Source organism: Prionailurus viverrinus, chromosome C2 (assembly GCF_022837055.1).
Source record: "Prionailurus viverrinus isolate Anna chromosome C2, UM_Priviv_1.0, whole genome shotgun sequence".
Classification (NCBI taxonomy): Eukaryota; Metazoa; Chordata; class Mammalia; order Carnivora; family Felidae; genus Prionailurus; species Prionailurus viverrinus.
The window spans coordinates 42,143,732-42,165,126 of NC_062569.1; positions in this window are offsets into that span (position 1 = coordinate 42,143,732).

Genomic DNA, 21,395 nt, shown 5'->3' on the forward strand with positions numbered 1-21,395 from the left:
TTTTTTTTTCCCTGACTGCTTTGATTGTAGATTGTATAATTATGTATTATTGAATTACCAAATATTTGAACATTTCCCTGTTAGCTTTCTGTTATTTATTTCTAGTCTAAGTCCATATGGTCAGAGGACACATTTTGATTTTTAAAATTTTGTTAAAATTTTGTAAAATTTGTTTTACACCTTGGGATGTGGTCTGTATTAGTGAGTGCCTCTATATACCTAAAAAGAATCCACGTTCCCTAAAATAAAAGCAGAGAGGAAAATGGTGATTGCCAGGGGCTGGGGTTGTGGGAAATGTTGGTCAAAGGGTATAGAGTTTCAGGTGTGCAAGATACAGAAGTTCTGCAGATCAAATACACAGTGTGGTGACTATAGTTAGCAACACTGTATTGCATATTTGCTAAGAGGTTAGGTCTTAACTGTGACGTGATAAATATTTTAGCTTGAAGGTAGTGATTAATTCACCATGTATATCAGAACACCAGGTTGTACATCTTAAATATTACAATTTTTGTCAGTTATACTTCAAAACTAGGAAGAAAAAAATAGTTACACTTTGTTTTTTCAAAAATGCATATTCTGCTATGGTTAAGCAAACTATAAATGGTTCTATAAATGGCAATGTGAGCAGTTTGCATTTGGCTGGTGATGGTGTTCACTTGTCCATACTTGCAAATTTTCTGAGAGAAGAGTGTTGAAACCTCAAACGATAATTGTAGATTTGTCAATTTTTCCTTCCAGTTCTGTGAATTTTTGCTTCATGTACTTAGAAATTCTGAAGAAGGTAGGTGAATTTACATTTAATATTGTTATATCTTCTTATGGAACTGATTTTTATCATTATGTAATATCCCTATTTTATTGCTGCCTATTTTCTTTGTTCTGAAGTCTATTTTACCTGATATTAATAAACTATCCCAGCTTCTTTTTGAAAGTCTGTACAGTACACCTGTTTTTTTTATGTTTAATTATTTTTGAGAGAGAGAAAGAGAGAGACAATGAGCCGGGAAGGGCAGAGAGAGGGAGACACAGAATCCGAACCAGGCTCCAGCATTGAGCTGTCAGCAAGAGTCAGATGCAGGGCTTGAACTCAAAAACCATGAGATCATGACCTGAGCTGAAGTCACATGCTTAACCGACTGAGCCACCCAGGTGCCCCATATACACTTATTTTTCATTTTTCATCATTACTTTTGACTGCAGACCCAGAATGTCATAATATTCAAAATACTGCCATATACATATTCTAATCCAAATATTCGTAATAATCTAAAATTACCCAGCATGTGAAGAACCAGGAAAATCTGGACTCAAAAGGGGAAAGGCAGTCAAAACCAAACACAAAACCAATTCCATTCACTTCAATGACTAAGGCAGAGTTTTAAAACAGTTGAGTTTTAAATGCATGATAAATGGATTACGTTAAATACAAGAAGGGGATTAACGACGAGCCTTTTAAAGTTTTAGAAAGGTTAATGAGCATGGCACCTTTAAATTAAGTTTAGGAATAATCTGGTTTAGAAGAGGAATGGGCTAGCTGGATTCTTGGAATAACTACCCTTTTCTCACTTTGGTCCCAGAATTATATGATGAATAACAATGAGCTATAAATTGTATTACTATTCAATATAGTATAATATTTCCCCCCACATATTAAGAATAGAGATATGTGGAGGGGGGGTTAAATAGGTAATGGAGATTAAGAAATACACTTGTCATGATGAACACCAGGTGATGTATGGAATTATTGCATCACTATATCGTATTCTTGAACCTCATATAACACTGCATGTTAACTAAAATGAAAATAAAACTTAAAAAAATAGGTGTTTGGATTATAACACAATAAAATTTTCTAAACTCCTATCATGTTTCATATTTTGAAAGTGCCACAGAATGAGCATTTTTTGAAAACCTTGTATTCCTTTGCAGAAAAAGAACCACAATATATAAAAGAGAAAATGATATAATAACAGAAAAATAAAAATGTATAGAACCATCCCTGGAGTTCATAGGCCCTATTTAAAAATTCCTGATTTGTTTGGGGTGCCTGGGTGGCTCAGTCTGTTAAGTGTCTGACTTCGGCTCAGGTCATGATCTCACGGTTTGTGAGTTCGAGCCCTGTGTCGGGCTCGGAGCCTGGAGCCTGCTTCGGATTCTGTGTCTAGCTCTCTCTGCCCTCCACAGCTCATGCTCTGTCTCTCTCTCTCAAAAACAAATAAACATTTTTTTTTTAAATTCCTGATTCGTTTAATCACTACCACTCAGGTTTATTTTTACCTATTTTTAAAACTTTTTAAATAAGGAATTATACGTTTATTCACATCCATAATATATCTTTGGTAAATGAAATTGAACTACATGGCAAAAGTGTTCTTCCAAAAAAGTGAAATCATAAAAAAGTAGACAAAAATAGAATTATATTAATGTATCAAAGTTGAATATTTTAATAGGAAATTTTTTGTAATAATATCAATTGATTGCCTATATTACTTCCACAAAGACTTGACAAGTTTTAAAAAAGTGAAAAATCTTACAAATCATGTAATACCCTTTCTTTCATTGAAAAGAAAATAAAAACAAAAATTAAATGAATTATGAGTGAATGGCAATGACAATAAAGCTTTCAAATATGTTGAATTTAAGGGGCCATAGCAGTATTCAGAGTAATTTTTATGGCAAAATATTTCTATTCGGAAGGAGAAAAGCAAGACACTGGGGTGAAAAACAGTGCAAGAAACTATTCATAGAAAGAAGGAAAAAAAGAATCAATGAAAAGAAATAAACCTGACCAAAAAAAAAACACAAAAAACAAAAAACAAAAAAACAGAACTGATCATTAAAACTAAAAGCCAAGTATTTTGAAGACTTATAAAATGAAAAATTTGGGACTATGAATAAGAAAGAGGACAATAAAAATCAATAGGTTCAAGGAAAATGAAACCAACAGAGCAGAATTTAAACTCCAGGACAGAATGCAGTAAAAGGCTTTATATCAGTGAATTTACAAATCTAGGCAAATTTACAGTGTAATGATCTGATTCTGAAGAGAAAAGCAGTAAGAGCAGGAAGCAACCCAGTCCCTCAGGATCCAGCAGGCAGAAAGGCACCTCAGGGAGCCAGAGTGCCAGTAAAGATGGCCGATGGAGGGGGTGCAGAGGAGAAATCCGAGCAAGTCAGAGAGCAAGAGGAGAGCTGGGGGGTTTTGGTGGGAAGCTCAAGACAAGGTCTACAGGAATTGTTTAGGAAGTGTGTCTATTTAAAAAATGTGCACAGCACTCACCTTTCCCTTTACTAACAAAGGGAACATTCTTAGGTCATTTGGAATCATATCACTATTTCTATGAACAGCATCTACAGATGAGGCCTTAGGTGTTAGGAGCTCTAGGTTTAGATACCAATGCAGGTGGATGGCTAGCTAGAGGATTGAAAAGATATTTGCCAAATTTAATTATTAACTCAGGGGGATAGGATTAAAGGAAGGGGGCTGGCAGGTGAAGGAGAGATTTTTCTGGTTTTATTCTAAACACTACCCTAATCTTTAGATCTTTTACAATGACTGTGTGTGTGTGTGTGTGTGTGTGTGTGTGTGTGTGTGTGTAACTTATGTAATTTTTTTTTAATTTAGCACTGCTTTTTAAAAGAAAAAATTGTTTCACTCCCCATTTGAGGTTTATAGTTAATTTTTCTAATATTTCCAAGTTTTCCCAGTATTTATTTCATCTGTATATACATTCATACATCCGAATATAAACCTCAGTCCTATTTTGCAAGATTATAATTTCATTGAGGAAAGACAAAATAAAGGGGTCTTGTTTTTGGTGTGTGTGGTGTTAATCTACAAGCAAATGAATGGCATAATGGTAAATTCTCACAGGGATTTACAGAAGACAAATTTAAGTCAGTATGTTGTGGTCTGCTAGAATCATTGAGGAAGACAAATTTATCGCCAAACTTGGGCAATGAAGGACAGGATGAAGAGGAAAGAATTTGCTTTGAGAGAAAGGTGATGGGAATATTTAAAGGTAGAAAGAAGGATTATAAATAGTAAGCAATCACCTAGAATAGAAGGCCCACAGGGAGACTAGGTTAGAAAAGGAGGGTGGAGGCAGAGTGGGGGAACATTGCACTTATTAAGAGTCACATAATATAGAAGAGCTGTGACTCTGGAGTTTCTAACCATCTTATGCCACCTGCCCCTAGGTGGTCTCGGACAAGGATTTCAACCTCCCTGAGCCCCAGGAATATGAAGATAATAATTTCATAAAGTTATCATGATTACCTTAAGTGCTTAAGTACTTTGTAAAGTGATTTTCAGTCACTTGATAAACATTAACTATGTTTCATTATTTTTGTTGCCTGCGTGGCATTTAGATATTATCCAATAGGCCAGCATTTTCCAATTTGTATTCTATACAATTTGTAGATATTATAAAGTTTGTCTCAAAGAAAAAAGTTCCTTGGACATAAAATCCTGAGGAAATTTGAGTTAAATGTTATTACTAGAAACCGCAATATGCTAGTAGGCATTTATACTCTTTAAGGCAGCATTTCCAACACTGTTGTTGTTTTGGGGTTATTTCTATAGAAATTTCATTCCTCAGAGCACCTTTTAGAATTAGTATTCTGCACTGGGAACCACTGCTAAAGGGAATGAGACAGTACTGCAAGCCTTCAGACAGCAAAATTGCAGGAGGTGGAAAACAGTGTTCAGTTAAGTCTCAGGATTTTACACAGGCTTTAAAAAAATAAATGAAAAGCTTTCACAATAAGTTTGGCATTAGATATCAAGAGGCTAGACCAAAACAATCTGCTAGGGATTGTAAAGAAAGAGACAAATGCAATGGAACAAAGAGAAACATCAGCAGAACCTAGGGCATGGCGGGAGTAGGCATGAGGGGGAAAGGAAGATAGGGAGAGACTGAGGTAAGGATGTCATTCCTACTCTAAGTAGAACAGTGAGGATGCAATTGACAGAAGAGAGTAAGAGAAAGGAGATAGATTTTTAAAAATGATATAAAGTTAGAATTTTAGTACTTGGAATGATGGCAGGATTTCCTGACAAACATATGAAGAAAACCACTGAAGAAAAACTACCATGCCTTGAAAAGATAAGGGCTTAGCACAATGACTGCTATGTGGTAAGAGCTCAATAAACTGTATTTAGGAATGCAAAAGGAGTCAGCACGGGGGGGGGGGGGGGGGAGGGGGGGTGACTGATAAATCCTTGAGAGGAGGAACTTTGCAAGGGATGGTGTAAGCAGGGAGTCCCCTGAGCCTCTGACGTGATAGAGGAATAGGGAGGCCATGAGGAGACCAACGGGAAAGCTAGAGAAATAGGCAGAGATAGAAGAATCAAAAAGTGACGACAGCCCAAGAGTAGGAGCATTAAAGACAGAAAGTGATCAGTAGGAAAATAGAGAATTCAGGGGAAAATAAAGTCTTAGGAAAAGACACTGGCAGATAATAATTAGCCTTTGATTTTGTTATTTTCATGATGATAGAGGCCATATTTCAAGGGGTGACAGGATACATGTTTGGGGAGTGAAGTGGAGCACTAGCCAAAAAAAAAAAAATTACATTAAAAAAGAAAAACAGAAGACTAGATAGCAGTGGCAGTGAACTGCAAGAAAAGTCATTTTTCGTATATAAGAGACAATTTTGTATTTGAAAGCAACAGATTATTGAATTCAGAGGAAGAAACTGGTAATACCTGAGGATTCTCCACTTGAATTTCTAAAGAAAACAGGAAGGAATTAATAAGTTAAAAGAGAGGAAAAAAGAACACATTTTTCCATGGGATGGCTAAAAAAAAGGGACCAGGGATACGTGTAAAATAAAAAGCAGTAACTGCTGATGAAAGCATGTAAACCACTGATGGTTTTATCAATTCCAGTGTCTAGTAAGGTCAGATTCTTTTTGTGGCTTCCAGATAAGGAAGAAAGCAAATAAGAAGGCACTTAATCTTCAGGTAAATTATAAACAATGAATGGAAAAATGTCACAAAAAGTGTGCACAAGAAAACAATGCGAGGAAAGAAGATGAAAAGAAAAAAAGAAATAAGGAAAGGAAAAAGATCAAGGTGTCTTTAGCATAAAGAGCTCACATGTAAGAAATATTTGGTTTTGGGGAGCTTGAATGAATGGCTCAGACGGTTAAGAGTCCGACTTCGGCTCGGGTCACAATCTCACAGTTTTTGAGTTTGAGCCCGGCGTCAGGCTCTGTGCTGACAGCTTGGGGCCTGCTTCAGATTCTGTCTCTCCCTCTCTCTCTGCCCCTCTCCACTTGCTCTCTCTTGTTTGCTCTCTCTCTCTCTCTCAAAAATAAAACATATAAAAATATATTTGGTTTTAATCTATAAAATTAGAGCTAAGAGTTAATATATGCTTTTCTATCCAATCTCTGCTTGTGGTGATCTATAGAAAAATGCATTTGAGACAACTGGAAAGCATTATTTTAAGTAGACTATACTTTGTAACTCACTGCTCAGAAGAAATGGAGATGCAAAACAGATTCAAAAAAGGGTTTACAAAATGGACTCCTAAAACTCCATGATGGATTATTCAACAAAACCCGACACTACACTTTGACACAGATGGTCAAAAAGAGGTCAACCATCTTTCTCCTAGTGTATCCCTATCATAGAAAGCAAATGGGTGAACCAAAATAACCCAGAATAGAAATTCTGATTTTTTTGTGTGTGTGAAAGTAGCAAGAATTCTGCAGATGTGAAGAACAGCCTGTATGTTCTTTTTTAATTTTAAGTTTATAGACCCGACACTCTGTCCTGGAAATCCTAAAGTGTTTCACATATATTTGGAAGGGCCTTTTAAACCCACCTACAAGGGGCGCCTGGGTGGCGCAGTCGGTTAAGCGTCCACTTCAGCCAGGTCACGATCTCGCGGTCCGTGAGTTCGAGCCCCGCGTGGGGCTCTGGGCTGATGGCTCAGAGCCTGGAGCCTGTTTCCGATTCTGTGTCTCCCTCTCTCTCTGCCCCTCGCCCGTTCATGCTCTGTCTCTCTCTGTCCCAAAAATCAATAAAAAACGTTGAAAAAAAAAATTAAAAAAAAAAAAGCCACCTACAAAAGTTCATGGCTTCCAGGGGCGCCTGGGTGGCTCAGTTGGTTAAGTGTCTAACTTTGGCTCAGATCATGATCTCACGGTTTGTGAGCTCGAGCCCGAGTCAGGCTCTGTGCTGACAGCTCGGAGCCTGGAGCCTGCTTCAGATTCTAGTCTCCTTCTCTCTCTGCCCCTCCCCCACTTGTGCTCTGTCTCTGTCTCTCAAAAGTAAATAGATGTAAAAAAAAAAAATTTTTTTTTTAAACGTTCATGGCTTCCCGTTCTGTTTACAAGCACTCACAATCACGCCTTCATATGCCATTGAGATCCTACGTGACGGGGACAGACAAGCTCATGCACGGAAATCATGGACCTCCAACAAGGCAAGTGGAACTTGATAAAGGAAAGTTACAGCAAGATCAAGTTATCAACTTCCAGGATCTAGTCTATTCCATCAGCAAGCATTTTCCACTAAGAAACGCAGTCCATCACAATAATATTTTCAATAAAATTTCTGCAAAATTAGATGATAACAAGACCATGATATTTTAAATTGAATGAATTTGAAGATAGTTAAGAATTAGACTCCCAGAGGAATACTTTATGTCACAAGCTATGAACACTACTGTTTAATGTACACTCATGCTCCATCTGCTTCCTTTTCCATTACTCGAATCTCCTAACCAGTTTCTCATGCACACTTTTCAGCTCCATGCTGTGTTTTCTATTTATTGAATACATTTCTCACTTCAACATTTTTCCACCTGAGCTGGCAGTTGTGGCTTTTATGGCTGTACACATGCAGGTCTCCCTAGATTATGAACTTCATATTTTTTCATTTGCCTCATGCTTCAGTTCTCCAGCTTAGTAGGCCCTAAAATGTGCAAATTGAGAGGTGTTTTGAGGCAGCCATTGCTATTCTAGGCCATTGACTTGTCATCAATTAGATTAAAACATTGGTTTACAAAAATAATGTTTTCTCTTTACTTCATAAAAAATAAAACACTCGCAAAAGGGAACCCAGCTGTGCTAAGAAGCAAATTACTTTATGTGGGTAAGCAAACATCTTCCGGTCAGGACTGCAATGTATTATTCAGGTCCATTTTACTACATCAGTTTTAAAGTAATGTGAATGTTATGTGTTACTACTAAACAAAATAAGGCGGGGGGGGGGGGGGGGGGCTGCAGGGCAAAGTCCAAAGAGTTAACTTGCTTTTGTTTCTTTTTCTTGTTTATACATGCAGAGATCTACTTTGGGTCTTAAAAAGCATGTTATCTGCAGTTCTATAAGAATGACAACTTGAATGACAACTTAGGATCTTATTTTGTCAATGTTATCTCAAAATTCTGTTTAAGAAAGTAACTATGTTAGTGAGTGAAAACCCAATCGATAATCCCAAGTCACATAATTTTGCAAAGTAGCCAAATATGTAAAAATTGCTCACCTCGATGTATGTATTTTTCAAAGAAAGAAGCAGGTGGGAAAGCAAAAACAAAAAGTATATTCTCCAGCTTATCAGTACAGAGGACTTTATGTATTTAATAGATTCTAAACAACCTACTGCGATAGTTTATTACCCAGTAAAGTTTTCCTGGAGCAGGAATTTTTGTGTCTCAAAATCATAAAGGGTAAAGATAATTTTCTACTTCCATGGACAGGTGATTTCTTCTATTTTTCTCGTTAGCATATGAATTTCCTTCTAATTGTCGGTTGTCAGCACAACAACTAATTAAAAACATGTTCTTCTACCACAATCTTTTTGATGCAAATGTAGTTCAGAATATTATCAAAAAGCCAGAAATGACAGAGCCAGTTGCCTTGGTGCAAAAGTAGCATTTATATTTCCTGCTGGCAGATGCATTTGCCAGGAAATGTCTAATGTAATAAATTTAGACAATTTAACCAGCATGGGAGATTTGTCCATTTTTGCTGTCAAGCATCCACACTGGCACTTAACCCGAGTAGAAAGAGACACATGACTAAACTTATAATGAAAGATCCCCAAATCATTAATGGTTGTCAAATAAGATGTTTTATTGGCTCACTGTATGAACATACATACATGCATATGTATCATACCGCTGATGGAACCAATATCACCATATGATGAAAAGTCATCTTAGTTCTTTGATTTCCGAAAGAAGGAAAAGGTAATCCTTGTATAGTTTGGTTTTGCTGCTAAATATGTTTTAGAAAGTTAAGTAATGCACAAAATACACAGGAATCAGCCAAATGCGGTCTCACCCTATCAAACACAGGTCAGTGCCATCATAGCAGCCGACCGAAATTTCCTCCAATGGAGCTGGTGAACGCTCTGGACACACAGAAAGCCGAGAATTGAGACAGAATTACACTGACATTGTATAAATAATCTAACTGTGACCTATGGGGTTAAAACCTATAATTGGAGAGATACTTCAAAGCAGTGACTACTTTTTCAATGCTATTTCATGCATCCAGATAGGAAGATGACTTATTGGGGTTTTATTGGCCGGGAACAGTACTGCAAAAGTGATATTTTCAACAGCTGCTGGTGCATTTGTGCTCTGACAAATTAGAGGCTAAATCAAAGCATTAAAGAACATCAAAGGCTTAATTTAATGCAAAAACAAGTACTCCAACTGGATCTACTTTACAGTGAATTAATAATGCAGATTTACACAGAATATAGATTTTTTTTAAGGTTTGAAAGATAATTTTTTGCTTACAAAATGTAAGATCCATAGACTGCCATTTTTAATCATTCAAAGAATGCAAAATATTTTGGTATGCTGTGTAAATTCTAGAAATTTATTAAGTGAATGACTAATTGAAATGTATACTGATTACCAAAACCAAGGGTATTTGCCACAAATACAGTGGCAAAATACACACACAATTGAACCACTGAGCTTAGCTACAATTCTAAAGGGACACATAATGATTGCTCTAAATGCCAAAAGTATTCCTTGTCAATTACTTTGATAGAAGAAAAATACACATACACATACATACCCACTATTTATGCTGTATTGAGGATTTATGCCTATTTAGTAGACTTGCCTAACTATGTACTTACCAACAATTCTATGCACAAGATGAAAATATCTTGTGAAACATTTAGTAGAAATTGAAAATGCAGATAAAAATACTTTTAAAATGCTACTCAGTGTTGATATGAACAAAGACAATTCTGAGAATTGAAGATGGTGATTTTTTTTTTTTACCTCCTTTGAAATGTTCACACATGTAAATTACCCTTCCTTCCTGGGTTGGAACTTAACCGAAGTTCTAAAATGGATATTAGGACACTTGGAAAGTCATCCAGCAGATGTGTTTGACTATATATATCTTATTTCTTTTCATTAAATTCTAAATATTATCTTCCTTCAGGACCATCCTTGGAAGATCTCCAAGCATTATGCCAATATATACAAGTTACAAAAATAAATGAGTCAGGTTTTTCTGGAAAATATTTCCACATAGTTGTAAGCCTGCCACAGAACCCTTTGGAGAGTCTAAGAACACTTTTCAAATTTTTTCATATGTTAGCATATTTAGTCATATATGCAATTAATATTTAATAGTGTATAGTTTCATTTGATTTTTTAAATATTTAGGACTATGCTTATTTAAAACTTAAAAAAATCATGTCGATCACTAAATATATCACCTAAATTAATTTCTTACTTTTGTCAATAGGGGCGAGGCATTGGGAATAATTAGTGTCCATTTTTCCTTCATGAAGAGAAGAGATTCTGCCAACACACTCTGGTGAAAAGTACACATAGTATCTGAGCTCTGATGCAAGCAGAATGCCCAGTTTGGAAACCGTGAATTTGTATCTAGTATTTATTGCAATAAGTCCCCCTTCCTCATTAATTTTACTGAAGTCTCCAGATGGGAAACAAAATATTAATTTTGTTCAGCCTTAGGCATTGTTGACTGTTAAGGTACTCACTAAATCACTGATCTTATTCACATTAATATTAGATTTCTGCTATAAAAATTTAGGACCCTTGGGTATAGGGTTCAGTTTGTCATAAGTATAATTAATTGTTTTTAAAAATGATTAATTTGTCAAAATAGAAAAAAAAACTATATTGGGCAGATGAGGCTCCTGAGCAAGCTAGCCTACCTTAAAGTCATGGCAATACTCATGAAATTATGCAAATTAATTGACTCTTTCAATGTTGCATAAAATGCTACTTCTAGTACAGTGCATGGAACATTAGGCTGTTCATCCAGCAAAAAAAAAAAAAAAAAAAAAAAAAGGTCGGGGGGAGGGCTGGGGGGGAAGTTGCATTTCAGAGGCTGGAATCTTACAAGAGAGGCCTTATGGTTGAGGATACTCACAACTACAATTTATTTTTCTCCAAAGCAATTGGCTTTCAACCACTGCACACAGAACTTGTGCTGTTTATTATCATCTTTTCCCCAAGCAACTGTAAGAAAAAAGCCAGCTATGTTTTGTGGGTTTTCCCTCCTCTTAATACAAAGAAAGATTTTCACTGTTCAATCATGCCAAAAGAAAATAATATTTATTCTAAAATTATTTAGCAATATGGGTTTTTCCTGAAAAAGGCTCATTTAAGAGCCCTCCAAAACACAACATGGTATGTAGAAATCTGATTAAATTATGTCAAGTTAGTTTACTTACAAACCAGTAAAAATTAGAGACAACACGGAAAAAAAAAGTGCCCTCCAAATAATTATTTCGTGCAAAAGTAAATTCAAGTCAATTTTCAAATACTAGCGTAAAGATAGCAAATTTAGGAAGTCATGTTACTGAATTTTGTGATATCATAAATGCATTTTAGTTTAAACCACTCCTGGCAAATGAGCGATATAATACAGAAACATTCAACAATTTAAATCTTAAAAATTAAAAAATTGTCCTATGGAATTATGAGAACTACTCTAAGAAAATAACAGACTCTCCCGTAGGAGATTTAGGGCCACATTACAGGGCTTCTACCAAAGAAAGATCATATCCTCTACTTTGTAACCAGGCTCTCTCATGAAACAAATTAACTCATGATATCAGTTATTATAGTTTGAGGCAACAACTCCAGTCTTAGTCTACACATGTATTAATTTTCAAATCTCCTCCATTAATATTATCTTAATAAACGTATCAGAGCACTACTGTTACAATGAAATCTGTTCCTCAGAATCTTATTGATTTGGCTTTTCTCATCTTTTTTTTTTAACACTCATTTAAAACTTACCATTTGATTATAAAGTTAGAGTAATTGATTTTTACATTATGACTATTCTATCTTAATGTTCACATATATTAAATGAATTCCATAGGCGAGATTTCATGCTTTACTATGGCTCTGATAAGGTTTCTGCAGCCTCATCTTGTAGGACTTTGTTTAATAAAAAAAATCAAGACAGAATAGGTGTTTCCAAGAGCATCTAATCTATTTTTTAAGACAAAATGTAAACCTAATTTAACCACTTTCTAAAGTATGGACAAGAATTTTCACAAAATATTTTTAAACCATGGGTTTTAAAATTGGTTCTAACACATTTCTTAGGGAGACTTGGTGTTTCATAATACTGTAGTAATTATTAGTACGAAAATCCATTTATTCATTTCGAATGTGCACTCTTCAGGGAGTTTCTCACCTTACCCTGTTCGTGGAAAGACTGTGTTTCATCAATATCTAAACAACTCTCAAAGCAGATGCTAAAATTAAAAATGGTCGAAGATTCCCCAAAGTACATTTCTACCTATACAAAGAGAAATCAACATATTGAAAATACAGCATGTGCTATAATTTCCCCTTTTCTTATATTTATATACAGGGCTTTTAAAAATGTCTTTATAAACTAGCAAATCAGGACATCAACATGCAAACACATTCATCTCCCAAAAATACTATGATAGGAAGTAATCACCTAACGATCCAACACTCTGCACAATGAGTACACCAGTTAGTGAAAATCAGAAAATTAAAGGAAGCATGTTTATTTAAATTAATTGTAGATTATTTATGTAATTACCCATTTCTGTTACCCAAGTATGTTTTAATTCATGCACATTTATAACCGTACAGCCTATGTATCTTTCCACATGGTCAAACAAATTGGGTATACTAATGCACTATGTAGACTCTTAGCTGACACCAATATTTGTGGGTCAATTATTCTTTTCCTGATACATTTGCTAAAACCGGTATCAACGGAGTCACCACATTTGGTTTTAAAACCTAATTTCCATGCTTTAATACTGCCCAAAGAGGTTTCAGTCCCGGCTACGAGCCTTGAGATTATTGGCCCAACGTGAGACAGACACGGAGCAAAAGCTCCTACGGCCACTTTCACTGATGTGTAGAGTTCATTGTTTGAATTCCAGTTTTGATGTTCAGTGGGAAAACGGCCCAACCTAATATGTGCAAACAGGTGGCAGGTTTCCCAGTGTCCAAGTATTACACTCATCTTCCCGCAGAAGAGCCTTAGTGAGTCTTTCTGCTCATTAAGAAACCTCATGTTGGACCATCCCAACCTCTCATTTAGCACGCAACTTTTACGAAGGATAGCTAACACTGTGCACCAAGGGTGTCCCAAAATGTCATGATTTTCTCACATATACCATTTCCTCTGGTTATTTCTCCCTATGCTTGTCTCTAAACTGTGAGGAGCAAATTTGAAAATAAAGCAAGTATAAAGCCAATAGTTGTATATCTTGGAGGATTCATTGAGAATAGACAGTTTGGATGAATGATTGAAATCAGAAGCGATTAAGCAAATACCTCAAAGGGCCCATGAAACTTGAGGTTGCAAGATATTTTCACACTTGTTCATTTAAACAAAAACATAACTGTCAACACACATGATAACAGTTGTCACGGCCACCTTTTATTGAGTGCCTGCCATATGCTAGCACTGTGATCTGCTGTAGGTTTGTCATTGCATTTAAACCAACCTAGGAGTTGGATATCTCAGCCCACATCTTCAACAGGTGGCAACCAAGGCTTAGAGAGATTAATTAATTCCCTCAAGGGTCTTGGTCTCACAGCTCGAATTTGATACTCCAGAACTGTCCACCTCCAAAGCTGGTATTCTTTTTTCCCCCATGTTTATTTATTTTGAGAGGGAGAGGGAGGAAGAGGGAGAGGGAGGAAGAGGGAGAGAGAGAGAATCTCAAGCAGGCTGCACACCTGCATGGAGCCCCACATGGGGCTCGATCTCACGACCATTATATGATGGCCTAAGCCAAAATCAAGAATTGGATACTTATCAGACTGAGCCACCCAGGTGCCTCCAAAGCTTGTATTCTTCACTACTGACCTGTACTACTTCCTCTGTCATTTACACCAAGAAACCTCTTGGCCACTCTTCCTTACCCTCAAATCAGCACGGGGTTCCTAGCCCTAAGTGTGATTGTAGCTCTTTATCTGACTTAATGTTCCTTGAAGGCAGGAGCCTGCTTTTCTCTGCCACACTGGCACCTACCACAGCATCTGTCATAAAGTACTCCCAAAAGGTTACAGTGAAAGGAATCTAGAAAGGGCCAGAATCAAATATTCATTGTTGTCACTATCAACAATCACTCTCCACGCTCCCAACCACATAGCACAAGACATGAATTTTATGTAAGAACAGGTGGCCCATTTGGCAGCCTAATCGTCGTTGCCATTATTAGCACTTAGTATTCATGAGAATGAAGAGTTCAGAAATGGAATCTTCCTGCTTCTTAAGAAGCCCAGAAACTGGGACTAGAATATACTTTCAGCCAAATGAAAATTGTCGACAGCTCTGCTTCCATCAAAGGCTTTGAGAAAGGATAGTAGGGATCAGTCGCTTTATACTTCTGCGCTGGAAGCTCTCACACCAGAAGGCCCAGGGTTGTCTCAGAAGCGACAACGTGTTATGGATTAACAATCCACATTTAGAAAGGGCTGAAGCAACACATACTCAAAAACTTCATTTGCATTACAAATAGGTAACCTGCCATGGTATTTTGCTACCCCACTGACATGTTGCCAGGGAACGACAGAAAAATAAAAACCAGTGTGTCTCCTCACAGGTGAGGAGCAGAACTTGAATAAAATGAAGCTGCTATTCACTCTGTTCTTCAGCTCGCCATATAAACACACCCCCACTCTTCTTCCCGGCCTAGAGAAGCAAGATGACAGGGGCATCCACCTCTGCCTCCTGAGGTCCCCAGCACGGAGGGACCCTAAGGTTCTAGCACAGGCGGAAGAGAAGGCTGAGAAAACAAAGAAAAGAGCTAGCGGCATGGGGAAGAGTCGCTGGGATTCTCAACCAGAGAAAAGCCATTTTAAACCTGAGAGCTGACAGAACTTCAAAATAAGAGAGTGCTAATTGGTTGTAGCAATTGCCAACAGTAGACTTAGCTGGGCCAAGAGGCTGTTATGAAGCACCAACGCAAACTCATTAAGAAAATTCATTCCACAAATATTAAATGTGCCAGCATCTGGTTGGGTTTTTTTTTAAGTCCACCGTGATGGCTCTTTACAGTTTGTATTAGTTTTGTTTAATTTCCGCATCTATTTGCCCTGTAAGGCAGTCATAATCTCTGGCTAATAAATACGCTCTTAGAGGCCAGCGACCCACCCGTGGTTACTCACCGGAGAAGCAGGAGACTCAAGAAATCCAAAGCTTGCATGCAGATACATCTGGCCCAGAAGCCCTCCAGGCATCCACGCTGTGCCACGTTGCTGCACGCTGCACCAGCAGTTCAAGCAATCGCAGTCTTCTGGTAGTGTGTAGAGGTGATGGGTCAAGAAGGGCTACAGGAACCGCTCTCTTTCCAACTCCTCAAACTCACCATGCAGCCTTGCCTTTACTCTGTCTTTCCTTATATACCCTTCCCTCATTCCCTCTGGTCTCCATCTGCATTCTGTGAGGCCACTCATTACCCACACCATCACTTCCACTCATGTTAATCACAGGAGGATTATTTTTGAAGGCAAAGAGCTGTGCTAGGAAACGTCTTCAGGAGACACTCTACGTGAGCATTCAGTCATCGACACTTCACAGCACCCACCAACTCCTCTTCAGCCAGCCGGACAATGAATCAAAAGTCAGAGGAGTCCGAGGTTTCACTGAGAATCTGTTTCTTCCTTCTCCTTTTTAAACCAGGGAAGTACTTCCCTTTATACAGAGGCCAGCAACATGGGCATCACCTGGGAGCTTGTTAGAAATGCAGACTCTTGGGGCACCTGGATGGCTCAGGTGGTTAAGTGTCCGACCTTAGTTCAGGTCATGATCTCACGGTTCGTGAGTTTGAGGCCTGAGTCAGGCTCTGTGCTGACACTCATAGCCTGGAACCTGCTTCAGATTCTCTCTCTCTCTCCCTCTCTCTCTCTCTTTCTCTCTCTCAATCTCTCTCTCTCAGCTCTTTCACTCTGAATTAAAAAAAAAAGAGAAATGCAAACTCTTAGCCTTTCGGATTTATTGAATCAAATTACCTTCTTCCAGATCACCGGGTATAGGTAATTGGTATGCACATCACAGTTCAAAAACCAGTGCTTCCTCACCAAGGACCGTTAGAAAGAAAGTACCTTTGGCTGTGGAAAGAGGTTTGTGCAGGTGGCAATTATCAAAGGATAACCTTAGGCAAGACAAAAGTACAAAAGGAGGTGGTGTAGGTGTAAGGAATCATACAATACTTGCCCTTGCTTGTTCTAATTAGATCATTGTGGTGCTGCCCTCTTGCTTCATAAGCCAGAAAAATGACCATGCTGGATCTGAAAAGTCATCCTATTGCAATGGCTACTCCCTGTATTGATAGGTTATATATATTGAGCTGTTTGCAAAATCCCTGGATAATGTCTCATTATACTTTATATTGAGGAGACACCAAGACTTCTTTAGGTTCTAAAATCAGATGGGACTCCAAAATGGAGAACCTCACAATCCCATAACAACTATATGGCTGGTGATGGCACTTTGCTTGGCCAAAGAACATTCTGAGACCTGCAGACATGTTATTTTATCTTTAAGGCAGTAAAAAAAAACCTTTATTACAGTAAGAAATAAGAAAATGTCAGGGCAACTGGGTGGCTCAGTCGGTTGAGCGACCGACTTTGGCTCAGGTCATTATCTCACAGTTCGTGAATTCGAGCCCCGCATTGGGCTCTGTGCTGACAGCTCAGAGCCTGGAGCCTGTTTTGGATTCTGTGTCTCCCTCTCTCTACCCCTTCCCCACTCACGCTCTGTCTCTCAAAGATGAATAAACGTTAAAAAAAATTTAAAAAAAGAAAATCTCATTGGTGGATTTGAATAAAGACTAACAGAAATGAATTGACTCCATTACAAGTCTCTTAAAAAAACAAAAACTTGCTAGTCCAGAGACTACACTGAAATGGGATAATACCATTTCTGTAATCATACTAGGAGCAACTAAGAAGTGATTTATACCTTGAAATTAGAATTTAGAAGAATAGATCCCATGATAAAGTCTGACTTTTTTTTTGCTATATAAAGTTTCAGTTATCTGTTTTGGCTTTTAGTAATATAGCAAAACATTATGTACCATATTTCCATAATTAATCTCTTGGGAAAGACAAATTATATCTAACTTACATCTGTAATTTAAAGTTACTGCAAATTATACCCAATACATCTTTTCCTGGATCTGTATATATTTTCTACAGTTGCATTTGTTTCGGTTAGATACAGACATAGCAAAAATGTCCTTTGGTGGTAAGCAGTGACTTTTCAACTGGCAATTTAAAAATTCCAGATTGTCAGCAAATGGGAGAAGAAGAAAATTCTAGGGGCGCCTGGGTGGCGCAGTCGGTTAAGCGTCCGACTTCAGCCAGGTCACGATCTCGCGGTCCGTGAGTTCGAGCCCCACGTCGGGCTCTGTGCTGATGGCTCAGAGCCTGGAGCCTGTTTCCGATTCTGTGTCTCCCTCTCTCTCTGTCCCTCGCCCGTTCATGCTCTGTCTCTCTCTGTCCCAAAAATAAATAAACGTTGAAAAAAAAAATTTTTTAAAAAGAAGAAAATTCTATTATGAGCAAATTAATTGCCCCATATGTTTGGATAATACCAAGGACATAATTGCATTCTCTGAATTACTATATCTATCTATCTATCTATCTATCTATCTAGTAGAGGCAGTATTCACCTATAGCAAAAGGTGTGATGCTTATGCCCTGTCTGCAGCATTTATAAAAAGTTTCTTCCATAATAAAACACACAAAAGGGAAATGTGATAGAAAAGGAATAAGAGACCTAAAGAAGGTATTTTTTTTTCAGCACCTGAATTTTAAAAAGACTAGAATTCATGCCAAGTCCAAATTATTTAGGTGATACTTCCCATGATGCTCTATGAAAAGTGTCAATTCCTTACAAGAAAAAATGTAATTAATACCTTGAATGTGTATGTATATAAGCATAAAACTAATAACTAATATTTATTTAGTGTTTAGAAATACACTACAAGCACTGTCTAAAAGCTTTATAAATATTAACTCAATACAATTCTGAGGTAAGTAATATTATTATTACCAGCCTCTTTCATAGATGGAGAAACAGAAGTACATCCATGTTACCCAATTAGCCCAAGGCCACCAAGTAGTAAACAGTAGAACCAGAATTTGAGCCAAGAAAGTCTGGCTTCAGAGCCTATGCTCTTAACCACAACACCCACCGTGTCTCTTTTTTATAAAAAGTGCAAAATATTTGAATGATCCTTTCCTGTGCCAGTAATTTACAGTATTCCTAGGTATTTTGTTTCTAATGAATGTGGATATAGATTACATTTTTATAATGAAGTTTTCTATGAGAAATGTGTTACTGTTCCAAATACACACCAATTTAACGTGCACTAGAACATCCAGATTCTGTGAGGAGATTTTACATAAAAGATCCTTAAAGGTGCCTAAGTAAATCACATTATGTTAAATAGTGTTTCCCAAACCTGCCTGATCATTAGAATCGCCTGGATAGCTTGTTTACCTTACAGGCTCTGAGTCCCTTCCCAGAACTAGTAAATCCTGGAAAAGTATCTGTAAGCAGTGCCTCCAAGTGATTCTTAGGATTGAGGAACTGTGGAAAATACTGATTAAATAATCAGTTTCAACTTAAACCCTCTTTAAATGATCAACTCTTGAGTTTCTGAGTGTCTGCACAACCTTTGGTGGAGGAGTGGTTTCTGGGACTATGGCAGTTTACGTAGAGCAGTGAGCCTGCTCAACATTTAGACTTACGTGTTGACTCAGACGAATCAGCCGAACCTCTGGAGTTCTACACTATTGCAAATAATACAAGAAAACATTCCTCCGACATGAAAGTAATGATTGAAAAAACGAGCAATCTTATTTGTTTCTGTTTCCACACTTACTAAATTTCAAACACATTCGTTTTTACTAATATTTCATGACGATAAAGATATTTTAAAATAAGTAGTAACACCAAAAGGCACTAAGTACTTTTAAATTAGTGTTCTCTCCAAATAACAGGCCAAGAATTTCTTTTTTAACCGTTTCCCCTTGTATCCATGTTTTACTCCTATAAAACTCTTGCTATTTCAGCCCTACAGTTCCAAATACCATGTTTTCATTTTTCAGTAAAATTGATAATGGGAAAATTATCCCATTGGGAAATGTTGAAAATTTGGGAAAATGTTGAAATATTTTAAAAGAAGTTTTTTATCCATCAAAAATTACTACCGCATTAAAAGCATAAGAGACTGTTTAAAACTGAGAACAAACTGAGGGTTGATGGGGGGTGGGAGGGAGGAGAGGGTGGGTGATGGGTATTGAGGAGGGCATCTTTTGGGATGAGCACTGGGTGTTGTATGGAAACCAATTTGTCAATAAATTTCATTTAAAAAAAAAAGGAATACATAAGCAGTTAAAAAAATAAATAAATAAATAAATAAATAAATAAAAGCATTTCAAACCTATATGTACTTCATACCTATAAAATGTCAGTATGGTATTATGGTTGTAAACACTGTTATTATATATATATATACTCAAAACATATTTTTAAAACTCTATAAATATATGTAATTTATGGGAAAGCAATAATTAAAATTGAATTGAATTATGCCATTTTCTATGCCAGGTTTTTCACTTCTTTGGAATTTATAGGAAATAATGCTATAAACCTATTCAATGATTACAAAAGTGACGTGAACCTGGGTGCCTCATCTGAAATATAAATTTGTTTCTCTTTTATAGAGAAGTACCTGGAAATAAAAGATATTATAAATCAAGCCCTCCCATGTGCATAAACAAAATGCATGGTCCATTATCATTCTGTCTGATTTAATAACTTCAGAGCAGAGGGCTTTGGGCACCTTAGAGAGAGAAACGATCACTCATTTTTTACCTGCACAGAAGGAGAGAAAACTTGGTTTTGAGATGTGACACCCAGATAAGATGTTAGTATTCCATTTAAAAGAGAAAGCCATCTTTGTCTCTTGGTTTTATGAAATTTAAATGTACTGGGTTGTAGAACTATATATATTGCATCTCCCTTCTGTGAGACCCACCAGGGCACCCATGAAAAGAAGATGTATCTCAGTAGGGTTTTCCTTGTAAAATATTTAAATGAAAAATTGAGCACTTTAAGGCTTTCACAATCATTCTTTTTCATCATGCAATAAAATATTCATACAATGCAAAAACGCTGCCGTTCTTACAGCATTTTAATTTAAAAAATAAACAATACAATGGTGATTTCCAAGAATGCCATGCAGTAGGATAAAGGAAATACCAAGAGAAGGAAAGGAAATTATATTTTTAATCTCCTAGAATTTAATATTTAACAAAGCAACCCTTCACTTTTATTTCAAACAAAAACCTTTTTTATTAGAGAATTCAACACGAATTTAGTAGGCACAGCACAGATTATTTACTTGTTTTATAGGTTCTCAGTTTGCAAAATGGCATTACCACTTTTATTACTCACTGCTTTGGTTCATCACATGACTAAGTCTGCAAACCCAGAAAGACTCCTCCATTAACTTCTAGGAAGTAATTTGGGTTACTTGTTGAATTTGGGTGCTGGAACATTTGACTATAAGGAGAGCTGATGAAGATAAGTCTATTAAAAGCTGAAAAAATTACACAAGAAAAATATTTTAGAAGTTTCTCAAAGGCAGTTCTTCCATACATAGCTCATATCTCCTATTTGGGTCCATGATATAACAAAAGACTATAGATGGAGGCCATATGAGAAGGGTGTGTTGTATGTATATTATATTTAAGCATTTATGCAGAGTGTGTCTAAATATAATATATAATGAAATAATATGTCATGAACATTTAAAGCACTGTAGAAACAAACATCAACACATTCTTCAGTCTCCATAGGAGAAGGCTAAGTAACTTGTGGTAAAAGAAATTGGACTATGGAA